Below are 27,434 nucleotides of genomic sequence, written 5' to 3'. Positions count from 1 at the left end.
CTGGTGAGAGCCCACTTCTTGGATGACCATCTTTTGGTTGTGATCTCATGTGGTAGAAGGCTAGGGAGTTCTGTGAGGTTTCTTTCATCAGAGCTCAATCCCATTCATGAGGGCTCCAGCCTCACAACTTTATCATGTCTCAGAGGCCTCACTTCTAACACCATCATATTGGATATTGGGTTTCAACATATGAGTTTTGGTGGAATACAAACGGTCAGACCATAGCAGTCACCAAAGTGTTTGCTAAAAAGGAGGGATTTTAAAGTTTGAGGGAAGAGGCAGGGTGTCCCAGAGAAGCTGGAAAGAGCATGAGGACACTGTCCAAGGCTGAAAGGAGAAGAGATCTGTGGGGTATGGTTTGTAGGGTGCACTGCCCTTGGCTGCATTCCAAAGATGTAGCCAGAATAGAGAGGGGAGGGTGTGTGAGCAGAGAGGCAGCACCAAGTGCTCAGTAGACTCTCAAGTCCCATTTGTGGCAAGGAAGCTGGGGAGGGCCACTGGACTTGAAGTAGACCATGAAGATCAGTTCACAGGCATGAGCTGTTTGGGCAGATGACCAATGGCCAGAGTGATCTTCCATCTGCATTGGTGTTAGGTAAGACCATGGAACCTTGGCTCGTCCTGCTGCGGGAGGTGGGGTGTGGGAGCACTAAGAGTGCCTCAAGTTTTCTGCTGGCCAAACATATTGACTTACAGTAAATCGAAGTGATTTTTCTTTCACGTGTGAGTTTGTTGTCTGAGATCCATGTTGGCTATATTTAAATGACTTTCCCAAGCTGCATTTTATCCCCTTCTACCCACTCCAGTCTGATCCTAATCAACTGGGAAGCACATTATTTGCCTATTTCAATCTGAACATTATTTGAACAATCTTGCTCTCTGGAGTTTACCAAGGATTTGACCTTTTATGGCAATATTTCAGCAGCTTAAGAAAAGTTCACTGGGTAAAAGTTAATTTTACGGCTGAACTTTATGATCTATTTTACATTTTAAAGTGCTACCTGTCTTTAAGGAAACCTAAATTTAAGTCTTAATTTTTAAATAATTACTCTTTCCTTTGAAAAGATGATGGAGAAATTGTTTGCTTTCGAAATCTTTTTTTTTTTTTTTTTAAATTCTGGAGGTCAAGGTGTACCCGTTGTTGGGTAGCTTTGAAATTTGAGGGAAAAATGACAATTCTTGGTCCCCCCTCAGAAAAATGGTTGTAAAGAGGCTTCTTTGCTAACATTTGTTATTTACAAAATGATTATGGGTTATGATTCATTGGATTCTAGTTTTTAAAGAGTTGTGGCTAGAAATTTTATGTACGCTAACAAGGTTGCTGTTTTACTGAACTGCTGTGAAAGTTCCCCTCTTTTTTCTTCCTCTTCTTGCCTTGCAAGAAGGTGAAACAGTTTTTGGTTCGTCTGAAACAGGAATTGGAGTAGGCTCAGATACTGCTGTATCCCTTTCTCGCCCTCACTCTTCATATGTGGACCCAGGAATGGTTAGAGTCAGACAGTGAGGGACACTCTACTTGGAAAAAGTTCTACTTGCCTTAGGTCTCAGCTAAAGTATAACCTCCTATGTGTTTGAAACCTTTTCCAGAACTCTCCAGCTGCACTTATCACTGTGTCTTTGGTGTTTTCTCAGCTCTCATTTCACACTCTTTGGTGGGAGGACTGCCAAATAATCCCTCTTCCTCAACCTTTTTATCAGAGAGAGACTCTAACTCAAAAGGATGTTTGAGCTAGGGCCCCTGAGCTGGGGCCATTACCTGGGAGACTGGATGCAGCTGTGTGACTCTCTCTGCCTGGTCTCAGCTTGGTTGACTGGAACCCCAGTGTTCTGAGTGAAAATGGGTTGCCCGTTGTTTCTCTGTGGCAAGCCAGAGCCCAACTACTGGAGAATTGTTCTTTTTTTCTACATGGAGACTTATTTGTCTCCAGGGAAAGCTAATGTTTGTCACTGAGAAAAGTACTTATTCAGTTGGTCCCCTAGGAGGGAATCAGCAGGCTTGCCACTATCACAGGAGGAAAACTGGAACTTGAATTGGGGGACACATGTTCACTTTGGTAAAAGAGTTGTGATATGATGGAGGTAACATCATGCTCACTGCCCGATGTGAGGAAGCTATTGAGAATAGGCTTTTCTACGTGTGAAGTGGGTGAGCAAGCATATCAGTCAGGGGAGCGGAGGCGCCCTAAGTGTCATAAGATAAGGGAATCATTATAGGAATTAGACCTGTACTGTTGAGGAGCTGGTCAAGTGAAGATGTGGAAGGGGAGTTGCTAGATCAGAAAAGAAATGATTCACTGGTCCACCTGAGAAGCTAAGCTTGTCTAGCAACCAAAGTGGGGCTGTGAAGAGGAAGATCTACTGTGGGCTCTTGCCTCTATTGGCTACTGCCTCTGGTGGGTCTGCAGCCAAATGTCTGGTGGTGAGCCTGAGGCTAACAACATAAGCATTTGGGAAGAAGAGTTGGACACAGAGGAGAGGAGTGAGGATAAGATTGAACCTGGTGGTTCCTTCTCTATCTGTCCATCTCTGTATCTGTCAATAATGACCTTCAGAGTAGTGAGCACCCCTTTAATCCTGCATCATGCAGGTTCTTCTTTTGTACAGCCTACCTCAGAGCCATACAGGACAGGGGATCCTGGGAAATGTAGTTCTTTAGTTTAACAGTTGCAACCCCCCAGAGCAGGTCTGTGAACCTGAGGGCAGTGGACCTGATCAGAAGCAGAGGGAGCTACAAGGTGCTCCCCTTCCTTGTGAAGGATGAAGGCCAATGTCTTGAGATGTCTCACGTAAACTGTGCACATAAAAGTTCAGATTAACTGAATGTTAATTTTGCCTGTCCTGCTTTTATTTCTCTTCTGAACTTCCCTTCAGCAATGACCTTCACAATTACATTGCTATCTAATGTGTTAGTCTTCTGGAGACCAAAAGGACAATGTGGCAAGGAAAGAAGGGCTGGGTATTAGTTAATTCTGATTTTGATGATAGCAGAAAACCCAATGAAGAGTAGCTTAAACAAACACGGGTTTATTTTTTGCAGAGAGTAAGAGGTCTGGGTGATGTCTGCCCTGGGCTGGAGCAGAGGTTCAGCGAGGTCATATGAGACTCAGCTTCTTTTGTTCTTTCTGCCTACAGTTCTCAGAATGTTGGTTTTCTTTTTTGGCTTGTGCTTGTTGCCTCATGTTCTCAAGATGTCTGCCTTAGCTTCAGACACGACATTTGTTTTTAAGACAGGAGAAAGGAGCCAAAAGCTTTCTCTTATCATTGAGAAATCTGTCCAGGTGCCTACTCTCAGTCCTCCCCTTCTATCCTTGCAGCCAGACCTGTGTAACATGGTCACCTCTGGTTACAAAGGAGGCTGGGGAAGACCATATCTAGCAAGGAAGGTTGTTACTGTGACTGTTTCAAATTGATTACGATTCAACTCCTAGACCAGCAGGAGGAAGCCTGACTTCCCTGATACTTACCTTAACTCAAAACTGATGTTCCAGTTGCACAGAGGGAAGAAATGGTAGTGGTAGGTGAGGAGGATGTCTGCAATAGCCAAAGAACAGTGTCCAGCAGAGGATGTTTTGCTGTTTCTCATTTCTTCCTGAATCTCAAGAGGGAAGGGAGCCTCTGCCTACAAAGTGGACTGACAGAGAGTACCTCTTGGCTGTCAGTGGTAGCAGTGTCTACAGACCACAACCCCGGAGGTCCTGGAGAAAAATTCACCTGCTGTGGGGAAAATAGGACCAAAGAGTCTGAATATCCTAACAATTAACAAATGGCATCCTTTCGATTGGAAGCGATGTAGTTGATGTAGTTGACATCTGAGTTGTATCTCTATCATAAGACTTACTAAAGATACTGTGATTGTCTGTTTTATGTCTAACCCTTCCATGAGGAAGTAAGCTCCTTGAGGATAGTGATCTTGTCTTAATTTATCTGTGTCCCAGTGTCCAGCACAGTATCTGCCTCAGAGTGACTACTGACTGTATGTTACAAGAATGAACTCTCCCAGAGAGCCCTTGTAGGGGCTTCAGGGGCCTGTGGCTATACACTTGAATAATAGGGTGAAAATTTTAAATTCCCATACACAGGCTATTCTTGAGACCTATTGAATCAGATTCCCTGGAGTTAGAACCCAGGCATCAGTATTTTTAACAGCAGTATTTTTAAAACTTTTCAGATGATTCCAGTGTGTAGCCAAGGTTGAAAGTCACTGCAATAGAACCTTTCAGTTCTTTTCCTTTTAAAAATACTCCCTCGGGAGGTACAAAAAACACGGAGCAAATATCCAATGGAGTCAAGTCTTAAGGAAGGTCTGTGCTTGTATTCTTGAAGGGCTCTTTCTGACTGGAATTTAAGCAGTTGTTGGGGATTATACACCCAACACAGATAGTGTGTCCCACTGAAAATATCTTTTGAAGGACAAATTAGGAGTTTGGGATTAACAGGTACACATTACTATATATAAAATAGATAAACAACAGGACCTACTGTATAGTACACGGAACTATATTCAATTTCTTGTAATGAGCTATAATGGAAAATAATCTGAATATATGTATGTATATACGTATATATGTGTGAAATATATGTATATATATGTATGTTTATGTAGAACTGAACCACTTTGCTGTACTCTTAAAACTAACATTGTAAATCGACTACACTTTAATAAAAAATAAGAATTAAAAAAAAAGAAAATATCTTTTGATCATGCCTGTTAAAAACTTCTGTAAAGGAGACACATATGGGTTAGGAAAACAATGAGACAATACCATCAGAACTATAGCAGAATTAAGGATTTTATAAAAATTAGTGATTCCAATTTTTCTCTGTGGATCTCTAAGAGTGACAGAACCATAACTGAGGCTCAGGTCATGTTTTTTCCCCCTCTTTCCTACTTTCTCACCTGCCATTTCTTCATCCCTTCCCTCAATTTCTGGTCGCTGGAGGCAGCTCACATTTTCTAGGCAGCTCTGAACTTTCATGTTGCCGCTATATGGAGTTGGCAGTTCTAAGGGCAGGAAAGGATCTTTCTAGTATGTGCTAAACTTGAGAACAGATTCTGTTTTCATGTGTCTCATCATCATATTATGTACTGAATCTGTCCCCAACCCTAATCAGATCTGAAGTATGTCATCTGGTCTTGCATATAGGTATTTCCTGGGAGGCAGTATGGCAAAGTGGAGTCCAACAGACCTGGCTTTGGGACCTGGTTCAACCACTTATTAGCCATATTATTGAAGACTAACTTTAATCTTTATGATCCTTGGGTTCCTGATCTATAACATGTGAACCAAAATGTCTTTTTTTTTTTTTCAGAGATGGTGTGATTCTCATCAGTTTTGAAGCATATTCCTATACCTCCCACTAAACCATGCCAAACCAAACCAGATACTATCCTCCCCTACAACTGTCCTAGTTAGCTTGGAGTGGTGTAACAAAACACTACAGACGGGTGGCTTAAATGGCAGACATTTATTTATCACAGTTCTGGAGGCTGGGGAGTCCAAGATCAAGGTAAAAGGCAGATTTGGTTCTTCCTGGCTTGCAGGTGGCTGCCTTCCCACTGTATCCTCATGTGGCAGAGAGAGGAAGCTCTGATGTCACTTCTTATAAGGGCACTAATCCTATTATGGGGGGCCCACCATCATGACCTCTTCTATACCTGATTACCTCCTATCTCAGTCAGTTTGAGCTGCTGCAACAAAGTACCATAGATTCGGGGGCTTATAAACAGTAGAAATTTATTTCTCATAGTTCTGGAGGCTGGAAGTCCCAAACAGGGCGCCAGCATGGGTGAGTTATGGGGAGGCCCTCTTCTGGGATGCATACTGCTGCCTTCTCTCTGTGTCCTCACGTGGAGGAAAGACAAGGGAACTTGCTGGGATCTCTTTTATAATGGCCCTAATCTCATTCACGAGGGCTTTGCCTTTATGAACCAATCACCTCTGAAAGGCCCCATGTCCTAATACCATCACACTGGGGATTAGGATTTCAACATGGGATTTTGGGGAGACAAACTTTCAGTGTATAGCACCTCCAAAGGCCCTGCCTCTTAATACCATCACATTGGGGATTAGAGTCTCAATATATAAATTTTGAGACGGTACATTTAGTCCACGATACTCAAAAAACCCAAGAAACTACACCTTAAACATTGTTGTCAACCTCACAGGTATTTCCCTCCTCTACTAGGAAAATATCTCAAAATAGTTGTCTATTTTCACTGCTTCCATACTTTCATCTTCCATTCACCCCTCAGCTAAGTCCTGAAACAACTCTCACATATCCCTAAATCAGTCCTAACTTCTCAGCAGCATTCTACATTGGTGATCTTCCCTTCTTAGATTCCATGACATCACACTTTCCTGGGTTTCCTCCTACCTGTCTGCCCACTCCTTTGTCTTTGGAGGCCCTTAAACTCATCCTGGGCCCATCTCTTTTTACTTTGTATTGCTTCCCTAGGTATTTCCACTTACAGCTTTCCTTAGTACTTACTAGTGAGTGACTCTCATGTTCATATCTGTAGCCCTGATCTCTCTCTTCTCTGGGCTCCAAACTTTTCACTCTAACTTCTTGACATTTCTACTTGGATGTCTCAAAAGTAGAGGGATTCAGACTCAACCTCTGACTCAACTAAATAGAGCTAAAAATAGAGTTAAGTTTTTTTCTTCCCAAACCTTGTTCTCATCCATCTTCCTTTCTTAAAGGATGGTACCATTTTTAATCTATCTATTTTACAAGCCAGAAATTTGGAAAGACCTTTCTCCATCACCCCTCATAACTAAATCTCTGCCATGCCTCTGTGGCCTTGTCTCTTAAGTATCTCTAGAATCTGTCTATGTATTTCCATGTTCACTGTACTGCTATCACCTTCCCTTCCATATATTGGTTCTCTACTCTAGGCACTGAAATAACTCCTTAATTGGCTTCCTCATTTCCTTTCTTGCTGTCCTCAAATCTGTTCTCCCTACTCCAGCTGGAGCGATCTGGAAATTCAAAACTTTATTGTCCCCTGCTTAAAACACATGAATGATTTCCAATATTTGCGGGATAAGGATGAAAATCTTTGACTCTTGGCTTACAAGTATCTGTATGATCTGGTCTCCGCTTCCCTCTCCAGCTTTGTTTCATAGCACGAGCCCCTTTACTGCCTGTGTTCCAGCCTTACTGATTTTCCCTTAATGCCGGAAGTATGTCCTGCCACTCCCCACCACAGGGCTCTGTGCAAGTTCTCCCTTCAACCTGGAGCATCTGCTTCTCCTTTTCAGGCTTACTCTCCTCTACTCACTTGTCAGAGTTCATTTTTCTCTAATTCTTTGACTAAGTCAAATGCTCTCTTGTAGATGCTCCTAGTTCTGTGAACTTTCCCTAAATGACACTTCATCACAGCATATTCATTTGCTAGGGCTGCCCTAATAAAATTCCACAGACTGGCTGGCTTAAGCAACAGAAACTCATTTCTCAGAGTTCTGGAGGCTAGAAGGCCAAGACCAAGGTGTCAGCAGGTTTGGTTTCTCCCGAGGCCTCTGTCCTTGGCTTACAGACGGCCGCCTTCTCTCGGTGTGTGTGCACCCCTGTGTAAGGTCACCTCCTCCTCCTGTAAGGTCACCAGTCAGATTGGATTAGGACCCATCCTGATGGCCTCATTTTAACTTAATTACCTCTTAGAAGGCCCTATCTCCAAATAATAGTCACACTCTGAGGTACAGGGGGTAGGGCTTCGACATATGAATTTTAGGGCAGCACAATTGAGCTTATAATACAGTTATAAGTTTGTTTTCAGTTTGGTGATTATTGTTATCTTCTCGAGTGGTTTATATGCTCAGTGAGGACAGGGATTGCGTCCATTGTGACCCACCATTGTTGTTACATGGTCGGGTAGCACTGTAGACAGTCTGTTGAATAAATGAACAGTCATGAATTAGAAAAGCCTAGCGGAGAGTGGGGCATAATAAATGCTCTACTGGTGGTAGGTGCTGCCAACAATGATGGAGATGAACCGATGGTTTGGTGGACTCAGGGGATCACTCTTAGTTCTGTTCTCATGATCTGGTTGTACCTAATAGCATTCTAATTAGCATTTCTGAGGTCTTGCTGCTAAATTAAATCTTTAGACTTCTTTTTTTTTTTTAATTGAAATATAGGTCAGTTTACAATGTTGTGTCAATTTCTGGTGTACAGCATAATGTTTCAGTAAATCTTTAGGCTTCTTAACCAAGTGACTATGATACGAGGCAAAATGTTATGAGCACAGTTTCAGTAAATATAGACCGATAATGATGGATTTCCCGTGACTAATCTAACTTCCACGTAAGAAATTTTCTTAAAGCTTGTTTAATGATTGATGGGGAAACCTTTTCCTGAAATGTTAATTTTCCAGCTCCTCTTTGTTATAGAAAAATGTAAATGAAACAGAAAAATGCTTGATTGGTTATGTTTTATTTAACATAACAATTTCAATTCTTTAATCTCCATTATAAAATTGTATAACATGGATTCATAAATTAATATATAATATTCAAGGCCTGTTAATGTATTTAATGCCTGCTGTATTATGTTGGATTAATTTACATTAATTAATTAATGACTTTGTTAGACTTTTATATATTATTTGAAAGTAAAATGAACATATGTTAATATTTGTCTCAAATACATTCCTCTCTTTTTCATAATTTTAAAGTAAACAAATTAATTAAAATGAAAGAGTGAATGTTGATGTGATGGATAATGTCGTCTTCAGTTGTTCAAAATACTTTATGTGTAACCAAAGGATGAAATGTGGACAATATAAAGAGCATATGCAAAAATCTGGGATTTATGTAAATCATTTCCCCTAAAATAGTAGGAAAACTGGATCCAAGACCACGGGCTTCTATAATTGCCAGTGTTTGCCAATACATGCAATTCATTTCTTGATCACTAGATGTCAGTGTTGTTTCATTGTAAACACAGAGGCTATGTTGTCCGAGGAGTTAGGATTTTATCTAACCGCTAATCAACACTCTATACCTTTGCTGGCTTATGAGGGTCACGAAGTTCTTTTAGCATCACAGAGACTAAAAAGACCTCATATCCGCACAGGCTGCACAAAATGTACTTTCTTTTATTAGGCAGATGAAGGGCAACAAGTTTCAAAGAGCCAAAGGCAATTCTTGTTTAATAATAAAAACTTCCAATATATTGGATGCTTATTATGTGCTAGGCATGGTGTTAAACATTTTACACAGATTTTCTTATTTAATGCTCTTAATATAACAATTGCAGAAGGAATTTTGCTCTTATTATACTCAAATATCGCATGTGATGAAATTGAGGCACAAAGAAGTTGAATAATTTGCTCAGTCCCATAGAACGAGAAGGTAGCAGGGAAAGGATTCAAACACGGGGAGACCAATCACTGAACTTAACTTTGCCCTTAACTACTATACCATGTGGACTCACATTTAAATTAATCACAACCGAGAAGAATCTGTTAAGAACAGTGTGAAAAATAGTTATTTTAAAGAAACTCATTTAGGAATTACTGTAAGTATAAATTGTGTATTGTGGCTTAGTATAGAATTCCCTGGAATGTGAAATCCTCATTTCTGAGTATTTTTAGAAAATGTAAGCAAATTTTCCCCCTTTTTCAATGTCACCCGGTTGCAAAGGGATGATGTTTATTGAATGACCCCTTGAGGAAGATGTGTGCTGATGTCTGTTCTTGGTAGTGTCTCTGGGCCATAGGCAGTGATGGGGGAGCAATGACACATGAGCTCTAATTGACATCTCTTCTGTATACTAGAGTCCAGCATTGTGAAAGCTTTTTGAATGAGCCATGGGAAGATTCTAGGTGAAGATTACTAATCTAACTAGCAGCATAGTCAACTAAGTAAAGCATGGAAAACTTAAAAAAGAGCCTTCTAGATATTGGGCACTGTATTTTAAGACATTAAAAACACACATGTCATTTGACATAACAATACCCTTCTAGGAATATTTCCCAAGAAAACAGCTTTTGATTAATCTACTAGGATATTTTTCAAAGCGTCATTCATAACGATAAAAAATTAAACAACTTGCAATCTCAGAGATTGGTTGAATACCATTTTTACTAAAATAATTAGTAGAAGAATATTTCATGATGTGAAAAAATGTTTACAGTATATTATTAAGTTTGCAAAACTATATTCTGTGGGATTCCAATTTTATACAAACTAAAGCCATTTTATATACACAAGCATGGAAAAAATACTGAAGTACACACCAAAATGTTGGTAGTTACTTTCTTAGGTGATGAGATAACAGGTAACTTTTGTTTTCTTTTTTGGTACTTTTGTTTATTTTTCCTTTTTTTATTATACATAAGTACTGTGTATTAAAAGTTAGAAAAAAAAATCCCATGAGCTATTTATGTTAAAACTACACAGTTAAAAAAAAGAAACTGTGTTCACAACTTAGGTTTGTTATTTAGAGAAGTTGATTATTGCCATGTGTTTTCTAATATCTTCAGTGTTGTTAATAATTCAAGGTATGTGTGTGGGCAGAAGGCAGCAGATAGTTCAAAAGAGTTACTCAATTCTATGTCCAAAGGTAAGGTCAGATGATTAAAATAAAATTGGGGGTCCAGTTTTACACAACCTGAGGATTATCACTGAGGTTTTCATTAAGTGTTTCTCAGAAAAGTTCCAATTTAATGTTTCTAAAAAGGGCCAGCAAGGTTTGTGTAGGCCAACACGCAAAGCAGACGCTGTCCTTTGTGGTGAAAAGGGCTCGTCCCATTTAGTTCCTATGTAGTCTGTTTTCTTGTTAATATGAAAGCAAAGTAGTGTATGGAATACTCTAGAATCTGTTAGTGCTTTTAATTTTGCTTCTTTACCATCTTGATTGATCCTTTAGATTTGTCGTTTCTTCTTTTAATGCGAGGTTGCACAGTACAAGGTTTCTGGTTTCTTTTATGAATGTTGAACATTATTGAAATCCCATAATTCTAATTAGACAGTGAATGCTCAATTAAATAATTGCAACGTATCTCCCATTTTCTTATGGGGATTTTCCTGAGCAATTCTTCACAAACGTAGACATCTGCCTTTTAAATAGCTTTCGAGTTTTGTAAAGTGAAGCCTTTTACCATCAAATTATTCTTTTAAATTGGAATCGTACATGTCTTTAACATGCTGGGTTTTATGAGGCATCCAGACCAAATATCAGGGCTTTCAATGGACACCCCTTCATTGGTCACATCTTGAAGCTGAGCAGAGGATGGACAGAACCATGACTTAATAAATGGTAAATCTTATTGTGGCAGACCTTAACCTTCTGGTCTCAACTTTACAAAGGCTCCTGGTAAAAACTGTGATTAAATTCATTAGTTACTGTCCTGGGGTTTGGAGCTCTGGCTCTGAACTCATATTGAGTTTAAAATATTATATGCTTTGTTTCCAGGAATCTATCTGTCTAATCTGTCTACATAATCTACGTTTTTTCCCCCTTGATTGCTTGCTATTTGCTTCCTTACTGAGCAAGGTCACCTAACCAACTTTCTTCTGAATATGTATGAAATTTTGGCCATTGGCATGTTTTGGTCCACACTATTCTAATTTGGAATTACAACAGGTGATGTCAGTGTTGGCTGGAAATCAGGATCCCAAATGGTCTTACTGTGGAGAAAAATCTGAAGTTCATGATTCAATGCATTGTGCAGCTAGTATTGAACCTGGTTAAATCAAATGACACTGAGTCATGGCTGCAGCCTGCAGTACAGTTCTGCTCCAGCTGGTCTTAGCTTCCATTTACTTCCATTAAAATACCATCCAAAATTGGAAGTACCACAATGAAATGCATTCAAGACAGCTATTTTGATGGAAAATGGCACCTTTAGCTGCATCTTTTTGTACTGGCTTGGAAGGTTCAGTAACTGAAGCCATTTTTTCCTGCTTAGTTGTGTTCATGCTTGAAAGCACAGCCTGCAAATGAAAAAGCCATAGGGAAATAACCTAGGCTACATAGGTTTCCGTATGTCATTTAGAACGAGCGAGTATATTACTAAGAACGAGTCAATTTTTGCAATAATCCACTCAAGTTTAAGCTCTTTTGCTAGATTCTGTACTGTTTGGGAGGGGGGCAAAGAGAAACAAGATGCTTATCTACAAAATACAATTTTGAGTCTTATTTTATGTTGTATAAAGTAGAACACTGGGGGCCTAGAAGTTCTAATGCCAAGTATGTAAAATTTTAAAAAGTAAGGTAACAAAGATGACATTATATTTTAATCACAAATGGGAGTGGTACGTAGATTACAATCTAAATTTAAAAATAAATATATTTTAACAAGCCTAAAACATTTATTTTGACAAGCTATTTAACGTAGCCTATGAGCCAGGTACTATTTTAAGCACTTGGGCACTTAATGAGTATTCATTTACTTAAACCTCATAACAACACTATGAGTGTTGGGGTAATACAGTTATCATTAGCAGCCCCATTTTCTAGATGGTACTTGCTCCTGTTGAAACAGCTCGTAGTTACAAGAGCTGGGGTGCAAGCCCAGCGGGCTGGCTGGGGTCTGCAGGCCGTCCCACTGGCCTCCCGCGCTGTGACTGCTGTTGGATCCCCGGGTGGAGGGGAGGAGCCTGGAGCTGTACTGCTCACTAGACTTGGCTGAGGGTCACCACACAGGGCGACGGCATCTCCAAGCCTCATGGCGACTGATCACAAGCCCTCCCAAGAAGTTCCTTTTGTGTTAATTTAACAAAATAACTATTTTGCTCTTGGGGACCAGAAAGTGGGAATTTCTGAGGGAGGGGTGGAAGTTAAAGAAGTGAACGTAAGAGGTGGTTATCTTTCATATTTAATATGTAGTACATATTCTATCTTTTCCTGACCTCAACTTCCTTTGAAGAGGAGTTAGCAGAGGGAAGAAGAAAGAATCTGGGCAGGGAAGGAGAGCTGATTGGTGAGAAGGAAAAGAAAAAAGAAAGATCAGAGTGGGTCAGTTAGGTTAGTAGGAGGTGAGTGACCGACAGAGCCATCTCTGTCACCTGTAAATGCAGCTTCGATTCCCTTTTCAAAGAAGCTAACCCATTTAGGCACTCTTTCCTACCCAGATCCCAAATCCCCAGTATACCATTCTTTAGTCAACTATTTCTGAATGTGACTCTGAGAGACTTCATGAGAGCTTTTGTAGTTGGGTACCTCTTGGGTTGGTAGTTTGCCCAAAGGTAGTCAGTAACCAGATTCCTTTAAGATAAAGATTAATGGAAGGTAAGAGAATGTCTTTAAGCCCGTAAACTGCTGTTTCAATCTCTTAAAAGCTGAGAACAGCAAAATTGTGTAGGCAAATTACAGTATTAGAATTCAAGTCTATGGCAACCAAATACTGATGTCTTTTGGTAAATTTCATTCTGATGTCTTTTGGTAAAAATAAAAGTGTTTGAAAGTAAATCCTTATAATCATCATCAAGATGTTCAGAAACTAAGTTTTTCAGGATAAAGTTGTTTATATTATTTTAGAAAAGGGAAATTCTGGCTCCAGTGATTTTTCTAAATTGAAGCTAGGATACAGAAACATTGTCAAATAACAGTTTTGAAAAACTGTAATTTAAAGATTTTTTTCATTTGCACATTCCCAAATCCCTTTTTTCTGTGTCTAAGTCAATACTAGTGCATTTAGTCTCTGCTATTTTTGTTTTTCTTTGAATTATCAGTATGTGGTAAATAAAACTCAGAACACTATTTCTCTTTTTCCCTTGGCTTAAAAACTTTGCTTTAGGTGAAACAGACACTGCTGTGCTGACCCTGGGCTTTTTAAAGCTCTGTTGTATAAGCTATAAATGGTTTCTTAACATGGCCCTCACATTTCAAATATCTTTGTCCACAAGGACTCCAGAATAACAAAATGTCCATCCAAGACCTTGACACACACAAGGAAAATAAAAAGAGGAGAGAGGAATTCACTTCGTTACTAGGATGGCTTAAGCAAGGAGAGGAAGAGGCAAAGGGATGAATGACCTTATCGGTCCTCTGTAAAAGAATTGGGGTATTTCTTTTCCTGGTCTCTTAAAGATTCAGTTGCACAAGTTGGTGAATGAAAACATATCCAAATGGGAAGCAATTTTCAAGGGATACTCATCTTGAATGTGCCCTTTGTCCTCTTAGTTCTTATTTCAAAGAACCCCTTTCTTATGAGTATTTCTTTCCATTCTGTAATGGAAAAAAGAAAACAGATTCCCTCTCATGAGAGATCACCACTGGCAAAGGTAAAGAGAAAAGGGAAAAACCAGGAAAGGATGGGGAACAAATGGATAGTGGAGAGCAACTAGCGTTGCCTCTTCATCCTGGAAAATGTTTTCCCTCAGGTCCCAGTGGGATCAATTTTAGAGCTGTAGTTTCTAGTCTGTGTGGAGGGGAGATGCATAAAATAACTTGCCTGAACGAACACTTGCTTGTGACTGAATTTCAGGTCTCCTCTGTCTGGTTCCAATTCTACATGTAAAATGTGAGCTTAGTCTTTATCGAAATCCTGCTGCGCTATATCCCAGTGGCTTAGAGGACTACAGAGGAAAGCGGAATTCCAAAAGACCGCAGCTTTTAAAATATTTCTTGGCACAAGAGACCCTTGACATGCCGGTGTTGCTCTCACAGATTCTATTAGTGAGAACCTTGGTGAAATTGATTAGTTACTTGCCTAAGGTCTGGAGCTATGACCCTGAGCTCGTGTGGAGCGGAAAACTTATAATCCCTGGTTTCCAGATGTCCCTTTAGCATCAACAGCAGCAATAAAAAACAAACCAGCAGCTGTAATATGTACTGTATGTAGAAAAAATAAATAAATCTCAGTAAGTATGATTCTGTAGAGCGCTGCTCATTTGGCCTTATACCCTTGGCATCCTCTTTCCCCCAGAGTCCTGAGCAAGGTCAGGTAAGACCAACCCCTCTAGGGCCAGGAATGGTTTCTTTATTCTGAATTTTAATGAAAACACAAAAGGAAATGTTGAAAATTACAGAAACAATAGCATGAGCTCTACATACAGCTATACGTAAATGTTTAGCTCTAGGAGGACAGCTAGCATGTGTAGGGCTCGTTGTTGAAGTCTTAATTCCTAGCACAGTACCTGACACCAGAGTCACAACATACATTTGTTAAATAAATGAAAGAAATAGTGAATTTTGACCACAACTTCTGTGAGGGCAGTAATGATAACCTCTACTTAGTGCCACTAAAAGTTCTGAATACTGTTCCTTTCAGATTTCCCTTCCCTTTTCTTTCCTTCGTTTCCCTCTTCAATTCTTTTTCCCTCTCTCAAACATCCTCCCTCCCTCCTTTCTTTCTTTCTTTTCTTCCTTCTTTCATTCATCCCATGGATAGACTCCGACATTTCTCATGTCATCTGTCTGGACTGTCTACTTCTTGTTTTAGGACCCTAATCAGAACCACAGAAGTTTCATAGTCTTTAGCTAGTATTTACTCAAAGTACAGTCTTTAGATAATGAGTCTCTGTTACTTAATGTTTAGGGAAGGTCTGTTTGTTTTCTAATGTGTTCTTCAAAGTGCTGGAGCCCCACTTGATTACTCCTGTTGGGTATTCATCCTGGAGTTCTTTCAGAGCTTCTTCCGTAGTGCCATTAAGAGTCTTCACACCTGAAGTAGCAACTCATATGAATTAATTGCTATAAACTCAGTATCATGTTCTATAAACTGAATACTCAGTTGTTCATTGAACACTCAACTTATGTTTGGGACTTTTGGAATTACAGTGAAGGGTGAATTATAATCCCTAGTCTTCAATACCAATGTTAGAGGCCAGAAAAATATATGGAAGATAAATTTAAAAGGTTCAGATAACTTGAGAAAACAATAAGTTATCAATATTTCCTGATGCAGAAATACCACGATTTTTTTTGCATTTGAAGAGACATTTGCATCATCTATAATCCAGTGTAGTGTTGCCTTCAAGAAGGGTTGAAACAAGAAATAGGTTTAGTGGAAGAAACATAGTATTAGAAGTAGGTAAATTGATTTTATTTCTCCAACTGTGTCAAAACACTGCTTCTTACATTTTTTTGGAATGTGTCATTTTATACTTGGTATTTTTCTCTTTTCAAATTAGAATTTCTGAATTGTGGATTGGAAATTACTTTCTTTTGCTGCCATCCGTCTGATGGACTGTGTTTCTGGGTCCCATGTCTCCCTTTGTTGTTGTTGTTTTTTATTTTTCTGTTTTATGTAAAGAAAATCTGCAATAGCTGCTTACGGAAAGATGTTCAAAAAATAAATTTTTCTGCCTTTTTGTGTGTCTGAAAATATCTTTATCTCATCATATGATTAATAGGTTTGTTTGATATGGCATTGTGGATTAAAAATGTATTTCCCTCAAAATACTGAATGCATTGTTTTTTGTTTTTTCGCACAGTCCCCTACTACCACAAATTATGCAACTGAGTTTCCCACATTTCCACATTTGAGGAAATCGCAGGGGTCAGCACATCTGGAGTGCAATGAATAAGCCTCACCCTGGGAAAACCACCTTCGTGATCATGGCTTCTCCCTTGCCAGGTAAGTAATGCACAGTGTTTTCTTATATTCTGCACTCCAGCATTACAACTGAGATTTGCCATTCTGTTTCTATGCCTTGTATTATATCCATATCTGTATATTATCATTATTTGTTTATATATATATATATTTCTCTCTGGATCCTTTTATGACCTTTATCATCAGTATTCTGAATTTCACAATGATGAGTCAGTGTGCATGTGTGTGTGTGTGTGTGTGTGTGTGTGTGTTTTGTTCACAACATTGGACCCTTAGTCAACCTTTTAAATCTGGGATATAGCCTTCAGTTCTCGAAATTTTTCTTGAATTATTTATTTTATTAATTCCTTTCTTCTGTTCTCTCTTTTCTTTCTTTCTGGAGCTACTGTTAGTCAGATAATGAATATCCTGAAAGAATCCTGTAAGGCTTTTATCTTTTTTTTAAATTTGCCATCTCTTTATCTTTTTGTTTTATTTTCTAGGAGAGTTCTTCAACATTATACTTCAAACCATTTAAAAAATTCAAATTTCTATGATCATTTTTTCATTCTAAAGGCTCTTTTTCCCTTTAATTTTACCTTTTGTAAAAACATTGCCATATTGTTCTTACTTTAAAAAGTGCTATATTTTCTAATCTTTTTTGTGATGTTACTTATAGAATTTTGTTTGTTTTATATTCTTTATTGTCTGTTTTTTTCCAGGCTACTGTTTTCTGCCTGTTTCTTCTCTTTTCTGCCTTTCATGTTAGAGACTTTCCTGAGCTTTCTGGAGGTCTTCGCCGTCCATTTTTATTTATAATAGGGCATTGAGAGGCTGGTTGGAAGCTTTCTGTATGCAAGGCTGGGGCTAACCTACTGGTAGGTGTCATTTTAGGGCAACTGGGAAGAGAGCTGGATTTTTCATTGGTGTTGGGAAGGAGGTTAGCTCTCAAACATTAGCGTCTGTAGGTCCTTTCTCTCAGGCTGTTCAGTTTTCATTAGAGAAAATGTCATTTTCTAATCGGGGCCCTCAGCACCCTGGGAGCCTCATGAGGTAAAAGATTAGGTGGTCCTAGCATTCACGATGCAGATTTTTGTGTCTCTCCCTTTGCCTTACTCCCCTCCTCTGCCTCTGGTATCCCAGAGTGTGAGGCCTCTCAGGTTTATTCTACAAAGAATTAGCCTCTGGTCTCCACAGGTGAGTGGAGTGTGGGTGAGAGGTGGGTGAGTGGGGTTAGAAACATGGCTGTCTGTGTCTGAGGAGGACAAAACCTCGTCGTATACGTATAGACTTTCGGTCACTTTCCCTATTTTCAACCTTCTGCCTCGCCCTTATCTCTCCTTGCCCTTGAGTTTGTTACATCCTTTTTTTTTTTTTTAATTCCTATCATTTTAGTGTGATCATGGTTTAGGGAGAAGATATATACATGTCATTCATTCTCTAAGTTCAATAGTAAGTTGAATGGTAGATTCTGAAGAGCTGTGTTCACGGTAAAAAGAAATCTTCTGATTGGCTTTGGAAGAAATGGGGATGAGTGGGTCTTCTAGGCTCAGTCTGAGTTGGGCCAGTGATGTGAGCTGGATGGATGAGGAAGTTTGAGCACATTTGTCTGAGGTGGAAGATATAGAAGGGGCAGTTAGGATATAGATTGAGACAATGGGAATGGGGTGGTTTGGGTTTTATGTGTGCAAAAGCAAAATGGGAAGGTTTTATTTTAAAAGGTATCTGGGGACCTTTGATCAGGTGTCTTGCATAGTATTGTGTCAGAGTAAAAATGGATGAGTACAAAGAACTGTTGGACTGTCTTCCTCAGCAGACTTTGTTGGCCATAGAAGGCCTGTGTCAAAGCCATTGTTTGAGCAGGTCAGCTTTGTACCCTGGGACCTTTTCCTCATAGTTACAGGCTCATCTCTTATGGCTTCTGATCCCACTAACGTATCAATGTTCCAAGAGGGTGTGAGTAGGTCTTACTGGGAGTGTGACTGAAGCCAACATCCCATTGACAATGAACTGTGACACCACACTTGTATAAAAAGAAAAGAACCATTATTTTTATTAGAATATTTTTCACATAGTTGGAATTTAAAGCATGGTGGTTGACATACTAACCTGTATCACCTTTACACTGGTAGCCGTTGACATTCTAAGTATTAAATTTCATTTTCCAACCAACCTCATTTTCAAAAGTCGTATGACCTAATGAAGAACAGGCATGTTTTCCTTATGGATGAATACTGAGCAAAACAGAGCAAAACACAAATCTCTTTTACTTTCATTTGACTCTTTGGGTATCGAGGCCTTTCCTTGGGTTTTAATTCTGAAATCTCCAAAATTCTACAGGAGCGATTTCTGTGTAACAAAGGATATCTGCATCATTATTTTGTTTCCTTTCATGAATTTGAACATTAAAATGCAAGCTTATAGTTTTAATCCCCAGTTTTGTCTTATAAGCAGTTATTATACAAGTGTCATTTTCAGATGTGTACTAGGCTTAGTCTGTCAGAAGTGGCTTAGGGATTATCAAAATGTAATTATCCCTAACTTTTTAATTTAAAAAGAACAACTAACAAAACTAAATGAACTTAGATTGCTAACAAGTTTTTGCCTATGAACAAATTGTGTGCTTGACTGCTTAATCCTGGCCATCTAGTGGTACCTTGTGGCAAACTCCGTCTTCTTCTACTGTCCGACAGATGGGCATGTGCCAGGCACATGGGGCCCCAATGTGTGAGCTGTGTAGTTGATAGGCTGTAAAGGGAAGAGGAAGCTTTGAGAAATGCTGGGAGTTGAGGAAAATAAGACTGTTAAGGTCAACGGGACCCATTTTGTAGAAAACGTGAAGGTCGAGAAAATATTTCAGGGGCACTGGGTTCCTCTAGGGTGTGCTTTGAGTCACTTTTGTCTTTGCCCACCAAGGCACTTTTAATTAGGGACAGGCAGAAGCGGTACACTGAACTATGTGTTGCACATAGGACCTGGAAGCCAGATCGCCCTGGCTCTGACATTATTTAACTGTTTGATTTGTTAATTTCCTAATCTGTAAAGTTGGCTTAATAATACTCATCTCATAGGGTTGTTAATGCAATGACCTATATAAAAATATTAATGAAATACTACACAGAACAGGCTCCATAAATGCTAGGTGGCCATTAAAAAAATTGCAGATATTGTTATTAACAGGGATGAAAAACCATAAGGAAAGGTCCAGGTGTCCTCAAGGAAGTAAACTAGGAAACAGGATGATTTAACTAAGGGAGCATGATAGCTTGGGAGACAGAGCATTCATCACATTGCAGGCTGATCTGAATATGAGGGTAATTGCCACCAAATCTGTGTGGATAGGATTTGTTTCGCGAGTGATCAGGTGAGCCCAGAAAGAACTGATCCTTTCTTGGGAAAGAAGCAAGGCTAGGCTGGGGCATGGAACAGAGAATAAGCATGGAGACAGGCTTGGTAAGATGTAGGTAACAGGAAAGACTTGAGCAGGAGTCAAGGGCTAAACAAGTAAGGAGACCTGAACTGGACTTACCTGGTTAATGAGCTCAATTAGTTCTATTTTTGCTTAGGTAACAACATAAATGGAATGGAATAGTCTCCAGAAATCTTTTTACTTTAGCATTAAGTAAAATCATTTTTTAAGACATATTGTCCGCTTTATAAAAAGTAACATATGAAAGCAAATGTTAAGGATGTAACAAGGCATCTTTATAATAATTTTCCTTCCTTAAATCTCCTGATGTTTGGCAGAGCAGTGTAAGTAGGGCTCTGTGGTTACAGGGGACCAACCAGCTATTTTCTTGTCTTCTGTTCACCTGGCTGATGATGCTTGAAGTCCCCCTAACATGTGACATGTTTTCTTTCCACAACTGGTAGGTAGACCTCAAATGCGCATACTCACAGGTGACATAGCATATGTATTTAATTTCATATTAAGGTACAAATGATTGATAGAACATTTTCTAAGTATGGATATTCATCAAAGAGAGTGAAAGACCATTTGGCATCTGAGAGGGTTAAGAAATAAGAAATGTGGGGCAGAAGATGTGGTTTCCTCTAGGACAATCTCCATGTGTACATATCTGTGAAGGTTTCATGAAGCTATAATGTTATGTCTATGCTGGCACAGTGATATTAGAAACTGAGCTACCATTCAGTGCATTTAATTTGGTATTCTGTTTATCTGGGTTGAGCCATTTGTTTTGAACTGGGGACAGACTTCTCTGTCGGTATTATCTGGAATATTGCCTATGTTCTGTATTTCATTATTCCTTTGTAGATTCAAGTTAAAGAATGCCCAGAAGCAAACTCATGCCGCATGAGAGGGTTGGCAGGAGCAGAACTGGGCCGTTCAAGGGGGTGACTGTGATTGTGAAGGTTCCAGAGGGAGGAAAGGGCCTGAAACAAACTGAGGCCTGGGAATTGGGAAGAGAGTGTTCAGCTCCAGCAAGATGGAGCGGGCAGGGTGCTTCTAAGTGAGCTCAACCTCAGAGCAGGGGTGCCTTCTCAAGTGGTGGTTTTGGACATGCTCACGGTCAATGGGAAGACCATGCAAATCTCCCCCCTTGGCAAGCTAAAAGTTAAAATCAAACAGAGAGAATCAGCCTCCTATCTTTAGATTGTTTGTGGTATACAATTTCACATTAATAGCCTTTAAAAAAAAAAACTTCTAAATAATAAAGGGTGTACTAGATAATCTTAAGAATCCCCTTAAAGTTATAGTGTGTGTGTGTGTGCGCGCAGGGAAGGGGGACAGGGGTGGGAGAAACATGCTTATTGAGAGTCCACTGTGGCCAGGCCCTAGTCCTGATACTCAGCGAATTATGGACATTATCTCATTTTAACTCTCTTAGCATATCAAGTGAGAGAGATACTGTTCTCCCATAGTACAGAGGAGGAAACGGGTTTAGAGAGTTTAAGTAACTCCTTTGAGCAAGTAAGTGTTAAGGCTGGATTAGATCACAGATCTGACCCCAATTTTTTGATTCTGTAATTGAATGATCTGGAAGTTAAGGGGTTCCAAGTTTGTAGGAGAGCTAGCAGTTCTTCTGGCTTTTGAAAATTAGAATTGGGTAAAAAAAAATCCACAAGCAAAAGTAATAGCAATAGACTTTTTTTTAAAATTGAAGTATAGTCATTTTACAATTTTATATTAATTTTTGGTGAACAACATAGTGATTCAGTATATATATATATATATATATATATATATATATATATATATATATATATATTCATTTTCATATCCTTTTTCATCATAAGCAATTACAAGGTATTGAATATAGTTCCCTATGCTATACAGTAGTTTTTATCTATACAGTAGTTGTTTATCTATTTTATATACAGCAGTTAGTATCTGCGAATCCTGAACTCCCAGTTTATCCCTTCCCATCCCCTTTCCCCCCTGGTAACCATAAAGTTTGTTTTCTTTGTCTGTGAGTCTGTTTCTGTTTTGTAAGTAAGTTTATTTGTGTCATTTTTTAAGATTCCACATATACATGATATCATGTGGTATTTTTCTTTCTCTTTCTGGCTTACTTCACTTAGTATGATAATCTCCATTTCCAGAAATAGGCTTAATAAAAATACTTATATTTTTCCAAGACGTTCAAAGAACATGACATAATAAATGAATAAATCCTTAGACCATCAGATGGCACTGGTGAATCTACTCCTCCAGTAGTTGGTGTATTTGTTGTCCTGTTAAAATCCTGTGTTTTCTTTCTTCATGCTCTTTGCTCAAGCTGAACTTCCCTTCTATGCCTTCTCTTTCTCGAATCCTATTCCTCTTTTTTTAATGACATCTCAAATCCCGCTCTCATTTTGAACCACTCGCTCATAGTCTTGGTTTAGGAGTTTTTCTAGATTTGTATGGAATTTCCTTCTACACAGTTTTTCAACTATTGTTTATAAGTTGGCAGTGTTCGACATGTTTCCATGGATGTCTGCTCACATTTCCTATCTTTGGGTAACTACCTTGGCTACCTCTCACCTAGCAGTGCCTTACTTTAGGCACAATTACGTATCTGTAGAATAACAGACTCACGTTTTGTAGACATAATTCACATGAAAACATCATGGTTAAAGCCTAGGGTCTGGAGCCACACTGCCAGATCTGTCTGCATCCTGGTTCTACTACTTACCAGTTGTGTGATGAGGGGAAAGATACTTAGCTCCATGTTTCTTACTTTCCTTGTCTGTAAGGTGATAATGGCTCTTACTTCTTAGGGTTGGTTGGAGGATCAAATGAATTATTAGTTTCAAAGTAAATTAAATAGTACCTTCTATTACAAGTATTATATAAGAGAATGCTATTATTGCTTTTTAAGACAAAGATCTATGAAAGAGACAAATGTGATTAATTTATTTAGAATTCTACAGTGGGTGGACCTGTAAAATAGATTGAATTAAATGGTTTTAATACTAATTAAAGTTCTAAAATCTAATTGGATTGTGTGTTTATTGATACGAATATTGAGGGAAAGATGAATCAAAGTAACACACAAGTGTTTGAAAACAAGCATGAACATACCAAATTCTATTCTCTCCTCTTCTGAAGTGGTAAATTCACAAGTGCTAGAAATACCTGGAGGAAATGGCGAGCTGTCTCTTCTGGCTTCCTTAGCTGTGAAGAGGTGGTGATGGTTACCTCTGGCTGCATTCAAGCTCCCGTGCAGGGTAGGAGAGCTCTTCACAGATCTTTCTTTGATATCAACTTTTCCAAAGATAGCTTGAATTCTCCAGCTGGGTAGTTTGAATGCAATCAAATTCTCTGTGGGAGAATAAGAGGATAAATGACTCACCTCAAGCACATAGGCAGTCAAGATACATTCCTTTTAGAGCAATGAGTTCAAAATTTTAATGCAGCAAATTTTGGTATTCTTTTATCTACATTTCAGTGAGGCAACTGGAATAATATAAATCTATCCAAATAAAATTTCCATTTTGATACAGATTAGAAACCTCAATCTACTATTTCTGACCCCTAAGACTATAACCCTTTTAAGGGATACTCTTTAAGACATACTCCTAAATTGAGACAGGCGCTTAATTTTCTTCACACAAGCAATACTCTTTCAGAAAATTACTTGTATTACTGGATAAAAATCTTCTAAAGGTTGAAACTGCTACTTAATATGTGCAGCACATTTTTGAAAACCTGAGATTTAAAAAGTGCATGAAATATTGGAGTGCCATACCTTTTGAAAAAATTGGTAACAACATGAAAATATAGTTCCTTATGACCAGTTATTTAAAAGGAGTTTTTCTTATAATATAACAAGAATTCTTTTGTTGTTAATTGTTTTCTAAAGTGTTCCATATAAGAACCACTCCCCCACCCCCAAACAATATCAGGCTCAATTGAGGCTCAAATATAAGTTTTGAATATCATGGATGAATCTTGAGCAAATAAATGTGGTGCCCGAGACGTGGCACAACCCGTTGTTCTAAAATTGGTGCTTACTCTACGCTAGCCCCACTGGCCTCCATCCGAGCACTTGAAGTCAGCACTCCTACCTGCCAACTTTCTCTTTTGCTCGTTTTCCCCCACCCCACTGCCTGGAACGTTCTTTCTCTAGGTATCAGCATAAGTTGTTTCCTTGCTCCTTTGGATCTTTACTCAGTGTCATTTCAGTGAGTTTCCTGACTGTCCCTACTCCTGACAAGTCACACCTCTTCCCTTTCTCTTCTCCTCTTCAGCACTTACCACCGGCAAACTCCTTTACATGTTTCCCCTCCCCCGCATCAGGCTCTAAGCTCCTTAGCAACAAAAGCTTTGACTGTCTCCTTCACTGCCATCTCTCCAGGGACTAGAATAGTTAGTGTCTGGCATAAAGTAGGCATTTATAATATTCAATGAGAGAGAAAATGAGTTCAAAATCTTTTGTATATGACTTGGGGCTTATGAGTATGTCTGACGTTCTGAGTTTTTCAAACAAAATAACGAAGCTGCAATGTAAAGACAGATATATGGAACAAATCATGATGTTTGTAACATTCTGTTACATTTCAGAGGCTATAGTGTTCATAGTCTTTTCCTTCCTTGGTTTTTTTTTTTTTTTCTTTTTTTAACATAGCCATTATTTTCAGGAGCAGCTCTGTTGGACTCTGCCTGCTTCTTTTCCAGTGCTGTATTGTGGAGGAATCTGTCTTTGAGGATGCTGACCTTCCTTCCTTTCATTGTCTTACCTTTTTACTAGATACTGTGCTCTTCATTTGGGACCTACTCTCTCAAAAGGTTTTCATTAATAGACAAAATTGGATTTGTCTAATGACTTTTATTAAGGTGCTGAAATGTAAAATTTAACAAAATCCGCGTGTGAAAAGCAGTGCCATTCTTTTGTGCTGATGGGTACACAGTGTGATTCAAGTTCCTAGCATTGCTGTATTAGTACAGATTTCTCAGGTATTCGGTTTGGCTGCATGAAACAGAAAACTCAAATAACAGTGGCTTGATCGAGATAGGGGCTTGTTTTTTGTTATGTCATGCTATGTCTGGTTGCTGGGGTTGGCTAGGTGGCTCTAGGTGTCAGGGCTGAGATGTCAGCAATTCTTTAGGCCCTTTTCTCAAGGTCTAAGAAGGAAGAAGGAGAAAGAGCAAAGAACAAAAATGACTATGTCAGCTGACTTAGATTTCCTTTTTCTGGAGCTTCTCCAGAAGGCCCAGCAACAGCTTCCACTTCCATGGCATTGGTCTGCTCTAGGTCCCATGATCATTTCAGTCTGCAAGGGAGGTTGGGAAATATAGGTGCTTTTTTTTCTCCTGAGCACATGGATGCTGTCGACAGAATTGGAATCCCATTAATGGGGAAGTAGGGGAAAATGGATATTGAGAAAGCAACCAGCAGTCTGACGAAGTAAAGTATACCTGAAAGGTAGATAAAATTTCTATTTGTCTTTTTCTCAGAAATGAAATTGACCACATCATCCAGAGGAACAGTGTTGGGAAAATTACCTATGGAAAATTGCATTTCAGTTTTTTGGGGGTGAAGCATATAAATAAAATACTCTTTACAATATTGTGTAGTTGATAAACAAAATTTAGAGCCAAGGAGATATGTTAGGTTCTAAAGCAAAGAACAACAAACACATCTGTGTGGTTCTATATGTCGAAAGACATTACTCAGAAAAAGTTCTACATATCAGCGCAGGTTTAAATTGTAGTTCTGAGCAATTCTGGATGGGTCAGGCTGGATCATAAAGATCAGAGAATTTGTATAATAATTAAATTATATTTTACAAGCATAAACTATAATATTTGTAACTCATCTCTTTGATAACTAAACAAGGAAGAATATTGTAAATAATGAGCCTATATATCTATAAGTTCTATTAATTCACTTAGAATTACTTTATTGCAGGGGAATTTTTAATGTTTTTCTATCATAGAATTTAATTTTTTAACTAAGAATCATAGCAACCCAGAATATTCATTGGGCAGTCATTGGCAGTGATGATTTAATATTCCTAAGGAAAAACTTTAAAATATTTAATTTAAATTTCTTTTATTCTAGTAACTACTTAGGAAATGACTTTAGGAAGCTTATCATACATGCTATAAAAATAGTAAATGGAATGAAAGAAATCAAATCCCCAAAGAAGCAACACACTTTAGTTTTCAAAATGTGGTCTATAATTATGCAATAATGTGTTTTAATCCTAAGAGACAAGTTTTTTTGGATCCTGTTTCTCCTTAATTTTCAATGAATGGGAACATTGCTGCGTTTGAATTGACATTGCACATTGAATTGTGGTTGTTTTTGTTTTTCTTGATTTTAAATGATGGACAAGGGAGCTATCTTATTTTCTATAATTTTGTGGTTTAGGAAATGTATTGTGGGTGAAATGATATTTTAGGTTAGGTAAGGCTCAGGAGACATAAGTGTGACTCACAGATGATCTTTGCATTCAGGAAACAATTTGATGGGAGAAATAGATGTATGGGACATCAACTCCCTTTGTGATTAATGGCTGTGTTCGAGGTATGGACAAAAGGGCTGTGGATGGAGGAGGATGGGGAGATGATGTTAGAAGAATTCAGGGAAGAAGGTGACATTTGACCTGGATCTCTTTTAAGGCATTTTACCAGGTGAAGAATGAGGGGATGGGCATTTCAGAGAGGGAACAGGTGATACAGAGAAAAGAGGGGTTTCCTGAGCGGATGCTCAGTGTGGAGGGGCAGTTAGAGGTGGTGCTTGTCAAGAAGTTAATGGTGACTTAGGAGGGCCTAGAATGCCTAGCTAAGGGTATTGGATTGCACTAGTAGGCAGTAAAGGGTTAACAGAGTTTTTAAGTAGCACAATGACATGATCAGACTCAGTTTTAATAGATACAACAGTAATGACTATTAAGAGGATAGACAGGGGCAGACAGCAATCATTGGTAAGGAGGCCACTGAAGACTGTCATTTGCAGCCCAGGGGACCTAGTGAGAGCATGAACAGAGTGACCATAAAGACATACTTGAGAAGGAGGCTTTGGGAAATACTTCTCTTAGGATTAGGTATCTGCTTATGGAAGTATGTGTTTGGGTATGGGAGTCCTGAGTGCCTGGAGTTAGTATAACTCTGTGTATCTAGCTTAAAAAATAGTATAGCTATCATTTAATGAGTTTAAGAATTTGGGAAGTAGAGCAGATATTTTGAAGGAAGATAATGAGTTTGATTTGGGACATTTATTTTCAGGAGCATCTATCTAGTAGACATTTGGAAGTATGAATCTAGAGACAAAATTTAAGAGACAGATTCTGTAGTCATTCCCACATAGATACTAGCTGATAAATGACCAGAGAGGAAGGTATATTGTCTTCATTTGCACATCAGCTGAGACTGATGCTAAGTGAGCTGTTTAAGATCACTAGAGATGGTGAAAGGTTATAGGAAAAAGTCAACGTCTAATCCAAGTCTTTTGATCCCAGGATCTATTATTTAATTTCTTTGAACCTCAGTTTT

General features: G+C 38.8%; 1 long non-coding RNA gene and 1 pseudogene across 1 annotated transcript in view; one reads left to right on the top strand and one right to left on the bottom strand.

Annotated features, from left to right (window-relative positions):
• The window catches only part of LOC116153535 (uncharacterized), a 795,234-nt gene that overhangs the window by 48,596 nt on the left and 719,204 nt on the right, over positions 1-27,434 (top strand). Inside the window, exon 2 of the long non-coding RNA XR_010380957.1 lies at positions 16,386-16,528. This is a non-coding gene — a long non-coding RNA (uncharacterized LOC116153535). The remainder of the gene's footprint in view (positions 1-16,385; positions 16,529-27,434) is intronic.
• Positions 16,382-16,536, bottom strand: LOC116153761 (U1 spliceosomal RNA; annotated as a pseudogene).

This window comes from Camelus dromedarius, chromosome 5, assembly GCF_036321535.1.
Source record: "Camelus dromedarius isolate mCamDro1 chromosome 5, mCamDro1.pat, whole genome shotgun sequence".
Taxonomy (NCBI): Eukaryota; Metazoa; Chordata; class Mammalia; order Artiodactyla; family Camelidae; genus Camelus; species Camelus dromedarius.
Note: the sequence above shows the minus strand (reverse complement) of the source record. Positions and strands in the feature narration are given on the sequence as shown.